The 16,003-nt window shown below is 44.6% G+C and overlaps 1 protein-coding gene across 2 annotated transcripts in view; it reads left to right on the forward strand.

Moving 5' to 3' along the window:
• The first annotated feature begins 828 nt into the window (after positions 1–828).
• The window catches only part of TSPAN4 (tetraspanin 4), a 332,463-nt gene continuing 317,288 nt past the window's right edge, over positions 829–16,003 (forward strand). The window contains exon 1 of one of the 2 annotated variants that reach the window (XM_068684539.1): positions 829–936. The gene's annotated coding sequence lies outside the window, so the exon portion shown is untranslated. Of the gene's footprint in view, positions 937–5,305; positions 5,381–16,003 lie in introns of those variants that run through there. The other variant, XM_068684540.1, reaches the window with a different exon arrangement.

Consider the following 16,003-nt stretch of genomic DNA (forward strand, 5'->3'; position numbering starts at 1 on the left):
AGTAGTGAGATCCCTCACCTACTATAACTATGATAAAACTACAGTGGAGGAGGAAGGGCTTTTGTTTTTAAGAGGTCAATCCACACTACAGACCTTACCGCTACTTCTGGAGGTGGAACCAAACTGTTGATGTGTTTCAACATTCCTGTGCATTTGAGTATAGCTATAAACCTGCTTTTTCCCTGTGCAGAAGCATTTTATGCAGTTCTATCGCTCCCATGCAGAAGATGTCTTTCATTTTAGGGTATTTGATACATAAGCTGCTCCCACCAACCAGGCTGGCTTTGGTGGCATTTGTCAAAGTCTGAAACTTGAATGATTTATAAAGATTTATCATTATCACCGTCACTTGCTGTGACCTTCTCCTTGCACAGGAAACATAAGCTTGTGGTCTTTTCTGAATGCTTTCTGTGCCTTGTTCCCCAGGTGCAACAGAGCTTGTTTCTTAGGCTGCTGGTGGACCATAAATTGCAGGGTGATGTTAACAGGCACTCTCTACCTGGACTTTCCAGCTGGACTGCCCAGCATGCTATGTCTCTTGCCATTGCACGTTCACTCTCACTTTATTAGCTTGTGTGTGGCTTTCCTAAGAAAATGTCACCCCTTTTAAACTGTTTTTTAATTGTGTATTGGAAATGTGGAAGAAGAGATCTTCTCCAGTAAGTCAGTCTGTCTCCAGTGACTTGAGTTTCAGTCTAGTGACAAACTTCATCGAGGTTGAAGAGTGTGTGGGGAGAAGACCATGAAGTAGTGAGCAGTAATCACAGATTGAAGTGTTCCTGAAGTGATGCTTCATCTCTGCCTGCCTGTTTTACTCAGAAATCTATTGTTTTGTCTCTTGCAGAGCACCACCGAAGAACTGGACATTATTGCTGTGGGAGATCAACAGCAACTTCCAGCTGCATCTCGTGTACCAGCTGTAAAACCACAGTCGCAGTGAGTTTCTCTTATACTCTTATACTTTTCTCCAGTGAGGGGTCATTAATTGTAATCCATGAAAGTAATTGTGTTCTCTGTTTAGACTTCGTCCATTCACTTTACTACCACAAAAAAATTACCAATCCCATGCCAAATGGGTATGGAACATTTTTTCCCTTCATACTGGGAGCTTGGTATTGTGCAGGTGCCAGAAAAGGAAAGCTTTCAAGTTTTGCTGTGTCTTGAGGTGGGGGCGTCATACTTCGATTGTTTTGCTTATGTGTCCATTGATCAAAATGAGAATTGGATCAAATATTTTGCTCCCGAGAAACAGCTTCTGAAGTAAAGTTAAGTTAATTAAACGGAGGAGAGAAAACTATTGCTTGGGCAAAGAAAATTGACTTGTCTACTGGTTCAGAGTGCCAGAAGAAAGCACATCATACACCGATAGTCATAGGTAGGTGAAAGGAGAAGGTGTCACACTGCTGGAGTGTTGCTGAATCTGTTCTTAGGTGTACTCTTAAAACAAGAGGCTGGAATATTCTTAGGGCTGTAAGGAAGCTTGCTGACCAATGCTATTTGGATACCAAATGAACTCTTGAAAATCCTTGTTCCATGAATTTTTTAATAATTCCTACCTAAATGAAATGCTGAAGAAGAAGGCTCCCCTAGTCCTACCAGCTACCTGTGAATGTTCACATAACTTGCCTGTGATTCTTTTATCAATAATTCTCTTCTGTCAATAACACAGTAGAACACGTTCAAGTGGTATTTGATATTTTGCACAGCTTAAAATGATATAACGATTGTTTGCAAAGTCATCTCTGGTTTTGTATCTTATGTGGGGATTCTGTTTGCAAGAGTAGAAGGGCAGGAGTAAATCTAGGCCTGTGCAAGTGTTTGCTCTGAGGAAAGCTTGAGGATTCAATAAACAAACAAAAAGGTAAGTGCTTAAGGGATCTTAGGACACTTGTACAATTAAATGGCATTGAATATTGACATGCTATAGATTTTGGACTATGGGGGTTGGGTGGAAGGGAAGTATTTGTGCTCAGGTAACTGCTTCTCCTGAGAAATAACAAGGACAACAGGAGGAAACAACTCTGTAAAAGGAAAGGCCCCATGTCCTCTGAAAGGATATAGGAAAAAATTGGGTTAAATGTATGTTTCTAGCCTTTGTCAGTATTGCTGATGCATAAATTATATAAGAGTTAGAAAAAAAGACTTAGTAAAAGGTCGCTTCTATAGAGCTATTGTTTCTTTGCCTGGAAGGACGCAGCCAGCTTGCAGCGTACGCGGTGAAGAATACCTGTCAGGAATTGAATATTGAGTGAAGGTAATCTTTCTAATGAAAAGTAGTTAGAGGCAAGGCAGAGTCGAAGGAAAAGCAACTGCTCAGCTGGAAGGCTGCTTCCAGTGCTGCAGACGTCCTCTAAGATGCATATTTTATGTATTAGGAGTATCGATCAAGGCCGTGGTGTGCCTCACGTTAGCACTGTTCTTCCTGATCGTTGCGATAAAGATTTCTTAACTCTTTGAGTTCCGCTCCTGTCTCTGCGAGCAAGTGCAGCACACGTGGTGCTGCTGTGATGGGGGACTCAGCACTGGATATGGTGGTTAGTTTGCTGCTTTTTTCCTTCTAATTTAGTGCCATGCAGAAATGACTGTTTTAATCACAAAAAGATAAAAGGGTGAAGCTCAGTTTCTGCACTCACCTCTGAGTTTCTCTAGTAAATCTGCAGATGATGCAGATACCTCTGCTGAAGGTATCATGATCTTGTCACAGAAGCTGCCTGCAATCTCTCTCCTTTCCTCCCCCCCGTTAAGCCTTTAGATCCTTGGTCCTGCCTGCAGGCATTTTGCCTGACAACTAGACCATGAATTCGTGCTGGGTAAAATACAGGAGGGAGAAAAGCTTTAAGTGAGACACGTCCTGTGTCAACTGACGGAGCACTGCTCCTAGCAGAGGCTTCTTGATGCATGGACAGATACTCAGCCAAGTCTCCTGACTGTAGTGCAGACATGCCGGTTTAGATCTATTAAAATTTCTGAAAAATCATCTGCAGCTGTGGTGGTACCATCTTAAGGGAGTCGTAAAGGGGTGTCACTGGGAGCAGTGCCTGCTATGCACACTGGAGATGCACTGAGCTGAGTGCTGTAAAGGAGCCCTAGACTTTGCTTCTGCAAAGAAATATCCCAGGCTGCTTTTTGAAGCTCTTGACGTTGACTGAAAGCAGGATTGCATCCCCACACTTAAGCCTGCTTTCTGTTCCTCTCGAGCTGATGTCCATTCCCTTCTGATCCGTTACAGTGCTCTAAGAAAATTGAATCCAGGTTGAAGCCGTGGCAGCCACCTCTACTCGTTAAAACTAGCCTGCGTCAGAGGGTGATGTCGAAGGCCTATTCCCTGCTATAACACTTGGCTGCCGCAGCCTGCGGAGGCAGGAGTCTGCAGCTGTGGCTGCTTGAACAAGGCTCCCCGTGGAGCAGGTGTGATGCTGGATGCCTCGCACGTGCTGCTAACGCTGACCCGCGCCACCCTCGTCTTTCTGCTGCCGACTTGCCTTTTGTTTAGCCAGTGGGCTTCTTGTAAGCTGCACAAGTGCATGCTGACATGCACGCCTCTTGAAAGGAGAATGATCTGGAAGCTAATTCAGAGCTCTGCAAATCCAACTTCATCGCCCTGGTCTGCATACAGATTTCCTCTGAGAATTCAGCAGTGTGACTTAGTCTCTGTGCCAGTTTACTCTTTGTTAAAGGACTCTTCCCATCTAGGATGGGAGCTGAGGATAAACATACAGAGCTAGCAAAGGTTCCAGTATAGCAGTTAAAGAAATAAGTATTAGGATACCTTTCGCTAGTATTTCTGCCCAGCCCAAGTTGTATCCTTGGAGTCTGTTTAGCAGTCACAGTGAGATGATGAGGAATGAGGACTGGATGGATGGGAAGTGAGAAGGTTGTGTACTGTGCTAGTGACGCCAGGTGTCATCCCAGCGTCGAGTCTGGCTCCGAGCACCCAGTGTGTGTCGCCTTCTTGAGTGAAAATGCTTGCTTAGACCTGGGGCAGCAGCAGGAGCAAACAGCTTCAGGCTCGTGTTCCTCACCCGGTGTCCAGCAGCAGCAGCTTGTTCCTCGTGTGGCTCACAGTGCTTTGCCTTGTTTGGTCAAACTGCCTAACTCAGCTGGCCTGCCTGTCCCGTGTTGGCTTCACGTTAGGGTCACAGGAAGGACTTTTGCTTTCCAAATGTCACCGTTCTTTTTCAGAGACCGGCTGTTTGGTGGCTGCACAGCCTCACTCAGGTGCGCTCTCCAACGTGTCAAAGAGTAGAACCTGGCTAGGATTGACAGCTATAAAACATTCCCTCTGAACTCCGAGATGAAAGCGAGCCATTTCCTTTCTCCTTCCAGAGGGCTCATCTACTATAAGAGGGAGGTGTTTTTTTTTTTTTTTTCCTGTTTGTTTATTTTATTTTATTTAAATGTAACTCATCAGGTATCATAGCAGTATCTGTGGCAGTCTGTGGCAGCATGCTATGAGAAGCTGGGAACATGAGAATAAAAGGCAGCTCTCTCAAGGGGCTTCAGTCTTCCTTGATTTTTTTTTTTTTTCTTTCCTCCCCTCTTTTCTCTCTCCACGTTGGCTCCTAGAATGCAAGGGCACTGCTGAAATATGCTGGTGGTTAATCTTGTATTATATCTTTGGTTGTTCCATAACTTGATCCTCTTCATGCCAGAGCCAGTCACCTTAGAAAATGCGAGGATGCAGGCTGCAAGAAAGCAGGCAGTTCTGGGGGTACCACCAGCTCTGCAGAAATAACGCTGTGTGTTTGATCCTTATGAAAACGTTCTGAAGAACTGAACAAGAAAGCATTGTAGGAATTTGGAGGGTAGATTAATAGCATTCCTGTTTCAGGCTGTTTATTTGTAGCTTTAACTTTTTTTAAGGCAAAAAGTCTATTTTTAGCTTGCTTTTTTTCCCCCACCTTGCTAACCCAAACAAATTTCCTTCCTCGGAGGGGAGGGTGGAGTTGGGAGGAAGGAAGGGTGGAATTAAACTGCTTCATTAAATCGGTTTCAAGATCATCACCACACAATTTCATTTTCACATCACAGTTCTGAGTACACAAGAGTCCCTTTACACTTTCCAGAGAGGGCAGGCTTTGTGTGCAGAAGGGGAGAGTGAGGGCCTCTGGGACAATGAGGTGGTTATGGAAAGCTTGTGACTTTGGCTGAATTTTGTTCCTTCCTGCATGACTTTTTTTTTCTGGTTACTTCTGTTGGGGCTTAGCCCATAATTTCCAAGAAAAGGTGGGGCTTGGTGACAGTTTGCATTCACAGCTCCCAGTGTAGCAAGATGCAGAGAAGGGAAGGATTCTGGTAAAAACAGGAACGTCAATTAGATGTTGCTACGCCGCCGAAGGTGGATGCTCTCCCTGAGATCCTAAAGTATATCTGGTAAGAGGTAAGGCTGCGAGTAGGGAATTCTGTCAGATGTAACTCATTCGAACAGGGGCACAGTGAGGAGGGGAATCAAGCTCTCCTGAGTCCTAGGATGTATGTTTTGATGGTTTTATGGTAAGTTGCTTCTGATTTAGAGAGAACAAGAGCAACTAGCACCTTTCTTATTAGGTTGATATGACTCGAGCTTTAACTTCAATATAAGTACTGATTTTGGTGTGCTGTAGAAAGGGTTGATGAATCTAGGGCCTGTGGATCGAGTCTGCAGAAAGAAGCACAGGTCCCTGGATTGATCGATGGCCCAGCAGCCAGTGACATCTGGCCAATGCAGAGCATTGCTGCTTTCTTCATTCCCCCTGAATCTCTGGGCTTTAAAGTTGGTTCTTCAGCATCTGTGAAGCTTTCTTCTCCCTCTGTTAATGGGAGATAAGGATCTTTGCAACAGAACTTATGTGAAGTCTCCCTCTGGCAGCAAAATTGCGGAGAGCCTGTCTGGACTGCCTGTAGAGGCTTCTCAGGACTGCGTCATGAATCATTTCTTCTTGAAACATGTTGACCCTGTTGTGTCTCCTCCTGTGCTGCTGGAGAACTGACAAAAACCAGACATTACACTTGTGATTATTTAAAAAAAAAAAAAAAATGAACAATAAAACACCAAAGCAAACAAAAAAACCCTTTCCTGTTTTTGGAAATAAAGTAAATTCTGTTTTTCCCCATCCTTCCACATCAGGAGGTTCCTAATTTTCCTCTTGCTAGTTACCAACGTACTGAACCCTGCGCGTGAGCTCAGAGCTGGAAAAGACAACCTGACTTTCCGAGCCTCTGTCCCAGGGAAGGCTCCCTGCTGCTGAGGATCAACACGGGACAGGAGCCCTTTCTGCAGACTCTCAAATTCTTTCTTTATCTGCTTTCTTCTTCCGCTTCTCCCACTGGGAGGCTGCTCCAGAGGATCTCTGCTCCATACTCAGCTTCTCCTGACCTCCAGCACAGAAATCTTAGCTCATTTCTGCACCAGGATCACCCTGCGGGTTAAACAGCTCTTATTTCTTGCTACTTGCCCCAGCCAAGTCTGTTTGCAGGGACCAATCCTGTCCATTTTCAGGCTGTTCTGCCGATTTGAACAAGCCAAGCTCTCCCGTGAGAGGCCTCTTATTCTTAGCAGCACTTCTGTGCACCTATTTTCATTTCAGCTAATCATCTCTGAATTGTCATGTGCCCAGAACCGTTCACAATGTGAGTGGCTGGGAAAGGGCTGCTTTCAGTAACACTAATTTCAGCATCTAGCCATCAATTGCGGTTTAAGCTAGGTTATACATCTGAGAAAGATTTCCTGGTCTTGTTCTGAAGACATCAGCAATGGTGGCTCTTTTTCTGCTTTAGGGGAGTTCTGTCAATGGTTTCTTTGATGTTTAAATAGGTACCTTAATTTGAATAGGTAACATCTTAGCCACTGCATCTTGAAATGCACTTTGTGTGTGTGTGTGTTTACTTGAGGCTTTTATTATTCAGAACTCTCATTTTCTTGGAAGTGCTCTTATACTTGTAGAACATGTAAAAACAATTACTGAATTAGCCAGATCTGAGTTTCAGAATCTGAGCACTCCCATTCCAAGTAAAGGTCCCTTTTAAGGTATCTTTCAGTATCCAAAAATGTCTGACTATCAGCTTCCATCCCTGGATCACACTGGGCACTGCACCAGCAAGAATATATGCAAAGAATGAAAATAAAGTCCATTATTTATGACCCTCTCTCTGAGCTTCTCTGGCTTGTGTGAGGAAAGTGGAACTACTTGGAAATACTTTGCCTCCCCTTGGATTTCTGGCTTCTTTGAAGGTTGTCTTGATCTTTGTGAATAATCTTTGGTTTATACGTTTGATTTCATGCCAGCAAACTAAATCTTTCTATAATGCGCATTCCTTCAGGGTTTGCGTATCGTGAAGACTTGAGGCATTTCTCCCACTGTTTTGTGTAGTAGCATTTCCCTTCAGCTGGCACTGAAGAATAGAGGGATGTGGTTGTGAGCAAGGCAAAGTCAGGAGCTGGGATGTGGTTGTTCTGCAGGCTCTGTGCCTGTCCGAGAGCAAACTGCACAATTGCTCTCTGTATCTGTCCTCAACCTGGGGGCAATGGCATTTTGTCTGGCCCAGCTGAGCCCTTGTGCTTTACTAAATGCTTCTGGTGGCACGTGCTGCTTAGCTGTTGGGGTTACAGCAATGGTAGCACAGAGCTGCTAGGGGAGATCAGCTGGTGGCCCCCCAACCCACCTGAAGCAGTGGTGATATCTAGCTGAGCTTAATGCTCTCACGGAGTATTCTTGCTAGGATAGGATGCTAGTCATCAGTTTGTCCTAAAATTAAGTAAATGTCCATTTTTTTTTTTTTTTTTTTTGGAGGGGGGGTGGTGGTGATGGTGAGGAAGCTGCCTTCAGGATTTTAACTGAAATCCTAGCATGAGCCCCCTTCCTGCTAGATTGCTCTGCCAACATGCTCGTACAACTTGTCAGATTTATATGTTAAGAAAGCACCCATCTTTAAGTGTATTCCTCTGCTCTAAGATGGCAGCCATCCTTGTGCACCAGGGCTCTTTTGTATCATTTGAAGTATATCATAAACTCAGCCATTAAAGTAACTTGCCACACGTCCCATTATCCTTGAATAACTTTTCAGGTGTACAATTATAGTCCTTTCTACCTTCTTTCTTTGTGCTCTTGGGGAGGAAAAAAAAATACTCTGCTACTTTTCAAAGTATTCTTTTCCTGCTGTATCAAATGTAGTGTTAAAGTTCACTGTGCAGTTCTCCTCTAGTCACTTGCTGTAGTCCTTTAAAAGTAAAATTACATAATTTATATAAATTCAGAGGAGGAAAAGTTGAAGATGTCTGTACCAGCCTATTTTTTAATCCTCTGTGGAAGCTTGGAAAAATTCAGGTGAGTGTTCTGGAAAATAATTAGCATTTGAAATTGAGGCTTAGATTGGACTGTTCCTCATGTGTACTGCAGAAGGTGCTTCTGGAGTCCCTTTGCCTTTTGCAGGTAGGAGTAATCTCTCAGTTTTAATAAATAACTGCTGCAGAGTTGTGAAGCAGCTTCCCCATAGCTATTTGTCCTTGATAAAGAAGGTGGTCAGGGTCTGGTTTACGTCGAATTGAGAGATTAGCTCGACCCCTTGTAATCTTGAATATGTCTCCTATGCCTCTTTCCTGCCTGGAAACAGCCTCTTGTTTGGAATTTAGTCTAAGACTGATTTATTTATTTGCACCACAGAAACGTTTATGAGCCATGACTAGTAACTCATAGTATACTCATACCCTGTACAACGCCAGGACAAGAAGACGGTCCTTAACCAGGGAGCTTTCAGCCCAGCGTGGAATAAATGACCTCTGCATTAGCAAATACTTCTGCCTGAATAGAGACTTGGTGCCAGCTGTGCACAGCCCTCCCAGAGGGAGGGAGCACACAGTTCATCCTCCAGGCTGGTGAGAGCCGTAGCCCCAGTGCAGTTGGTCTGTACGAAGCAGGCACGGTGTGCTTCTCAGACCTGGACACACACCTAGGGAGCTTCTCATCCTGAGCAGCATGTGGACAAGATAGTAGGCAGCAGGGGGCTGCTGGCATCCGGGTGAAGGTGACCCGGTTCTGGCTGTGCTTTTCCCAAAGAGCCTCTCACCTGTGTACAGAGCAGGTCTGTGGGCTGTGCAGATTGCTTTTGTTACCTGCTTCCACCCAGATGTCTTATGGGGCCTGAAAGGGGAGAGATGAAGGGACACCCATGGCTTTCCAGTGGGACCCTGGTCAGTGAGGGCTATAGGAGTTCTTTAGCCAGCACATGGATTTGGACACTTTCAGTCTCTATCATTAAGTTCCGTTTTAGGACTAATTTGTTTTGTTCACCTATCTAAAAAAAAAAAAGTGTTTTAACAGTAGCAGGGGTTTATCTTCCCTTTTGCCCCTGGAAGCAGCAGTTGAACCCAGGATTAAAAGCTGAGGGGCAGACCTGCCAACATGAATCCAAGGGATAATTTTGAAGAGACAAAACTCTGTCTTGAGAATTTTCCTCTGGCTCGGTTCATGCTCTCAAGCATCACTGAAGTGCTGTTTGTATCAATCTTCAGGCTCATGAACAGAGCATTGCTCTCATTTGCATTTTGGGTGTGTTTAAAAGGCTATCTCTGCAACTGTAAGGGCTACATCTTGATTCATTTTAATTGGTAACATAGACTGTACAGACACTCAGAACTTGAATTTGCATTCTCCAGAGTAAGACTTCCAGTCAGTACAGAAAAAAGAGGATTCATTTTTGCAGACTCCATGTCTGAACTTGAGTCTCAAGTTAGGTGTGCTGCCATCAGTTTGACAGCCAGTGAAGTGAATCTGCCATTAGCTTCAGATGCCTAGAGACTGGCTGGCTGCCTCTGAGCTATGAGGACTGTCCTTTCAGTCAGTAAAGAGGAGATGTTTTAGGACACACTTCATCTGACACTGTTTTAGACAACTGCTTTAGCACAAAATGCGTTCTGCCCTGGAAGTGTTTCATGTTCTCCAGCAACTCTATTGGCGGTCCAGGCAACGAGTGCAGAAGTCCATGCTGACACTTGCTCAGATGAATCCCGTATGAAATACTTCTGCTTTTCAGTTCAATTGATTAGGTATTTTCAGCAAAGCACCATCAGACATCCTGGTACCCAGGAAGCAGGTTGTGTGCTGCATCTTTTCTGCTTTTATTCTCCAACTCTCTGTCTAGAGAACAAAAATTATTCCATCATGACAGGAGCATTGGCCTTCAGAAAGCTCCTTTTATCTACACGAGTACTTTCTGTGGTATTTTTCCACTAGCGTTGGCCTTTTGCTTATCCATCTTAGAGCTGGATTAACTTCAGAAAGGAAAAAGTGCCTTGTATGGTACTCTGAGACACATTTATTTCTTTGACCAGTAAATCAGTATTATAGTTCCCTGGGGACTGGGAAAGAGGTATTATGATGGAGTTATACTTCTAAGTCCACTTTCCTGAATGCTGAATTTCCAAGGGGAAGGTATAAATCTCCTTTGACACAGAGGAATCTGTATGAAACAGTTTTTGGTGGCCTCATTCTCTTTGCGTTTGTTTCTTTGCCTCCCTTTTCTGCCTTCCTCCCTTTCCTCAGGTGCTACGGTATATTACTTAGTTTCCTTTGAGGTAAGTATAGCTTCTTTGTCACTGTATGGAACACATTCGTATTCAGGAGGGCTTTTTCCTGTGTCAAAGCCAATATTTTGTTGCTTTGTAACACTAACCTTCTTGGAACTCTCCAGCTAATATTTTTCTTTTCCTCTGCCTTTTATTGACTGTGGTACGTTTAGTATTGCTTCCCTCCCCAGTAATTTTTTGGTTTTTATTCATGACTAATACATTCATTTTACGAAGCAATGAAGCCCATTTACACAGGAAAGTGAAGCTGGTTGCAGGGGCTTGATGGAAGTGACAATAGGAGGCACACACTCTTGAGTCATGTTTGTTTTATAAATGAGGTTCAGTGTGCAGCGGAGAGGCACAAATTCTGTTGGCTCTCCAGGATCCTTCTGGCTCTGTTTAGGTATTCTCCTCTATAGAGTGACTCTGAGATGCTGAACTGAGGCTAGCTGGAAACAGTTTTGTTCAGCAGAGAGGGCAAGGAGCTGTGGTCCTGTTGTGCATCCATCCGTGGCTGGGAATTCACATGGCATGCAAGGAAGGAGGATTCACCTGCATTGCAAGCATTAATCAATATGTGCAAATAACATTTACTTTTCAGCAAACCACATTTCGACCACCCTCAGTCTTCTCTTTAATTTATAGCTACTCCAAACCTCAGTTGTGCACCTCCCTGTTGGCGTTCCCCCAGCCCCACGAGGATGATGTCCAACCAAAACTGGAAACAGCTGCTCTTTGCGGACACTGAGCACTCAGTTTTGATTCCCTGCTTTGAAAGTGGTGGGAAGCCAGTGAGTGAATGGCAAATCTGGCCATCTAGCAAATGAACAAAGACATTCAACACACCGGCATTTCTCATGATGAAGTAGAGCTCCGATGGGAAGAGAGCAGCAGGAAAGAGTTGTTGGTGGGGAAATTTGGCAAGTTAAATGTTTTTGGATGTTTTAATTGGATAGGTTGGGAGACAGGGAGAGAGAAGATGATACTGGAAACAAGTCATGGAGTCCTGGGAATGGGGATGGAAAGTAATTGTAAACATGACCAGCAAAATAATCTACTTCATGAGCAAATCCTATTTAAATGTAAATTGCCTAAAGTGTTTTTTTTATTGGAATTTTTAGCAGCATGATGTAGAAAGACAGAAGTACTTTTCCTCTTGTTCAAATATGTGATGCAGACAGCTGTAGAGAGCTATAAAGACCCCACATCTCTCTACCTCCTCACACATTCTTCTTTCCCTTAGACTCCTTGGAGCCGTTCCCTGCAGCAGTGCTTCCAGGTAGTGACAGCTAGGATGTTCACTTCAGTCACCAGAGCTCTGTCAGGGCCAGTTAGCATCCTAATGACTGGCATGTACCATCTTGATAACATTCAGCCTGTGCTTTGTACCTGGGGACCTAGCCTCTTAAGAACCCATCTTGTTTCATTTGGACCATAGCAGTTGTATAAGCCTGTTTTAAAAAAAAAAAAAAAAAAAAATTTCCATTTCATCTTGTCTTCTGTCCCAGGGGCTTTGGCACAGAACAAATACACTGTCCTTTCCTTTAGCTGGAAATGATGAATCTGGGCTAGGGAGAGGGGAGCTGAATCAAACAGCTGCTCTTACAGGTACTGAGGACCTGGGGTCAAAGCCTCAGCTGAGGTTAAGCAATGCAGCACGCGTTCTTTCGAGCTGCGTTGAATAAAACAATCAGAGGCAGTCTTTAAACATTAAATACCTGGCCAGTATCAGGGCTAGGCTGGTACTTTCCTGGAATTACAGCTACCTGTTGTTTGGCTGTCTGCTGCCAAATCTGCTTCGCAGTGGACTAGCATCAGCAGTCAAAACTGTGCTTTTGTCCGTCAGTCAAAGCAGGGCCGAGCGCTGTGCAGAGACCTTTTCCAGCAGCACAGACCAGGGCATGCAGCTGAGGAGGTTCCAGGGAGATTTCACAGCTGCTCAGCAAGGTCAGTGTGTTGGAGAGGCCGGGGTGTAAACCTGCCACTCCGGCAGCCTTTTATCAGCACTGAGGCTTTGTGCTGCACCCTGCCAGGCTGCAGAGGGAGCAGGTCCTTGGCGGGGGCAGTTAAATGCTGCCATGTGAAATCACCCCGCTTCTGGGCTGTGTTGTATTGTTTAGGGACAACACACTTTTCCAGAGAAACTCGTGCATCTCTCCTGACTCCCAGTCCTAAATGGCAGAGCTCTCCTTGTTAAGGTGGCATTGCTGTGTAACCCTGCCTCATGTCCTAGCTCTTCAAGGGCTTTAATGAAGCGCTGCGATGCCAGAGCCAGCTGGCTGGCACACTGTTAGAGCTGGCACAGCCACGCTAGGTCATCTGGAGGGAGAGGTCAGCAGTTTAATGGTCCTTCGGAGAAGCCAAATAGCCTGTGATGCTAAATCAGAGAGAAGTGGCTGCAGGGCAGCGTGTGCGGCGGCTGGACTATAGCTGCAGCAGGGAGGATTTGTTTACAGTGAGCCTTTCACTGGCGGTGTGAAACTTTAACATAGCATTGTTTGAAAAAAAAACAAAAACACCATTGCTAAGATTTTGAGGACACACAAGTTGCATTCCCTATTAGAGACAGCAAATCCCAAGTGTGAAATCTGGAGACTGAGTGAGCAAGAAGTGTTGCTGCTGTTATTAAGGCCATAAGTATTCTTGAAAACACATGCAAAAAAAATACCTCTTCCACCTCCCGGCCCAGCCTGTGAGGCTGAAAGACAGCACATTAACATATCCACATGGTGCATATGTTATTCTAAAAGTTGCTGTGAGAATTTTGTCTTTTCCTGAATTCTTTGTATGGTGTTTGCATTTTCTATCAGCATGCTGTCATATCACTATGACAACTACTGAAATTATGATCTTAGATGTGATCTTCTGAAGCATCACAAGAGCTTGATGGCTAAGAAGGCTGCGGGTGAGGGACTGACAGGAAGACTGATGTTCATTCAGGTATTGGCATATACCTCAATCTCTTCTGGACGTGTCACCTGGAGACCTAAACCTGTGTCTTGGAGCCTATTTTCAGAAATGCCACTTGGAATATCACAGGAGCTGTCACACCCTGGTTGGTATGCACTGAGCCCGCTTTCACTGTGCGTGAGGTGTAGAGCTACGAACAAACTGCAGAGCTGACTTACTACATCCATACGCAGTACCCAGGACTAAGGGCACACCTGAGATGGCCTATTTGAACTCTGCCTTTTCCGTTCTCTTGTGCGCATGGCTTTGTTGCTTTTTGGGTAGATAGCTCTGAGGCTCGAGCCCCCTGTGTCCCTCTCTTGTGCATTCCTCAATCTGACAGTATCGGGTTTGAGATTGCACTATACTGCTTTCTCCAGATCTTCTTGTATTAAGCCCTACTCACAGTCAAACCTGAAGGCCCAAAGCTTTGTAAATAAAAACCATCTAAAGCATAACCTTCCATAAAGTGATTACTGCATAATGATCTCTGTCAAGAAGCTTAGGTGCTTAGTAAAGTGTCAAAACTGGGAGAGTTGGACGAGCTGATGTGACAGATGCTAATGGGGCAGTTTGTCCTTGCAGGAGGGATATGCACCTACCCCTAACTGTGAACTGTTCTGCCTCAAACCCAAAGCAGGGAAGGCAGCTAGCTGTCTGTGGCTGGTGTAACAGGTGGGTAGTGCCCTGCAGCTTTCTACGGTGTGTCAGAAGAGAGTGTAAGCTCCTGGGCTAGGCTTCAGGGGCTCTGCTACAGAGGTTAGCAACTCGGCACACGTCAGCAGGGGACTGGTTCAGTTCCCCACACCACACAGCAGGGCAGAGCCGTAGTGGGAGCCTGAGCCAGCCTTCCTGTGGTGGTGGAGTTTCTCAGCCTTCAGTCATCTGTTTGTACAAGATTGAAGCCAGAGGCTGAGAGGTAGGAAACTGGGGCTGAGGCCTCAGCTTATCCCCGACTGCCCTGGAAAACATAAATCTAGTTGATGTAACAGGACATATCTGTTGTAGCCAAATCACTTAGATCTGTAACTCTCACTTGATCTCAAGAGGATTAGGAGCCTATGTGGCTTTATATATCAAAACGTTCTGCTTCAGTTCTCCATTTGTGAAATCAATCAAATACAACCTCTTCTTTTCACCTCCCTGCCTGGCTGCATAAAGATGCCAGGGATTTATCCCATGGATTTTTCTTTTCAAACAGCTGGGACACGCTCTCAGTTGGGTCTGTCGGTACGGGGTAACCATTGCCCTGTGTCAGAACAGACGTCTGCTACAAAGCTTCTGCAGAAGCACATGGGCAGAAGTCAAAGTCTGCAGCTCAAAGTAATGCGTGGTCAGATCACCGCTCCGGACACTCGGCTTTTCTGCAGGATAGGACAATTGCCAGAGATGGATGTAAGTGCCAAAGCCTTTCTGGAGAAGGCAAGCCTCGGGACTGTATGATCGCACCAGGCATTGCAAATGGCTGTGTGAAGACTCGAAGCGATGTGTTTTTGGAACACATTTATTCTCAGTGCAGCTCAGATCTTAGCTCAGTGATGAATTGCTTTAAATTTGAAAAAGACCTCTTTGCCCTGGTGTCAGAACGGGTTATAATCTAAATGGTCACTTGGAGGAGGAAACAAATATGTGATGAAAAAAGCATGAGCCAAATAATGCATAAAGGGAGTATGAAGAGCAGATGCTTCCTGAAAGAGTCAAGGGTGCCTGAGGACTGGTGAAACAATGACTCTGTCCAGCATTTCCAAATATCTGATCCGTGCAGTTTTTTTAGGCTTGTAAAAACTTGTTTCTAAATCAAGATTTTTTTCATGTCCACTTCAATTAAATACTCTGGAGAAAAAAAAAAAATAAATCTTTGTTTCAACAGTTTGGCCTCCTTGCCCTTTCCAACTAAGTTGTAGGAGCTTGAAATATCTGTTCCCAAGGCTCTTGGGGAAGAAACCTGCAGTCAGCTTTTCCAGCTGCAACAGATGGCTGCTAAAGAGGCAAAAAATTGGAGAGTCTAGGGTTAAACTTAATATTTGTACAAATACTTGAAAGATGCCATCACCCCGCCCTTCACAAAATTTATCTTAATTTCTGAGGCTGATTTTCATCCCAGCTGCAGTCTGTATTCTTAGTTCTGCACAACTTCATATCTAGGGGCTGATAAAGTCTTGTCCCTGCATCGTTACTGTAGATTAAACTTAAAAGCCATGTGATTTAGTATAAGAGCTGATTTTTGTCCTGAAAGCAAAATACCCATTCTGGTGTTTGTGCTTTTGGAGGTACAGAGTAGGATGGCTCTACTCTGCCCACCCCTCCAGCCCCCACGTACTCTTTTCACTCATTCTGCGTGTACATGGGAAACATTAGAGGTTTTTTATGAATCTGTAGAGTTAACTGATACAACTTGTGATTACTCGGCTAAATGTTACGTTGTCAATCTTGAAAATGAATGAGCAGTTAATAATTGATGCTTAGCTCTTTCAGTGAGGCCCTTGGGAAACCTGGATCTCCCCCTCTCTG

Source organism: Anas acuta, chromosome 5 (genome assembly GCF_963932015.1).
Source record: "Anas acuta chromosome 5, bAnaAcu1.1, whole genome shotgun sequence".
Taxonomy (NCBI): domain Eukaryota; kingdom Metazoa; phylum Chordata; class Aves; order Anseriformes; family Anatidae; genus Anas; species Anas acuta.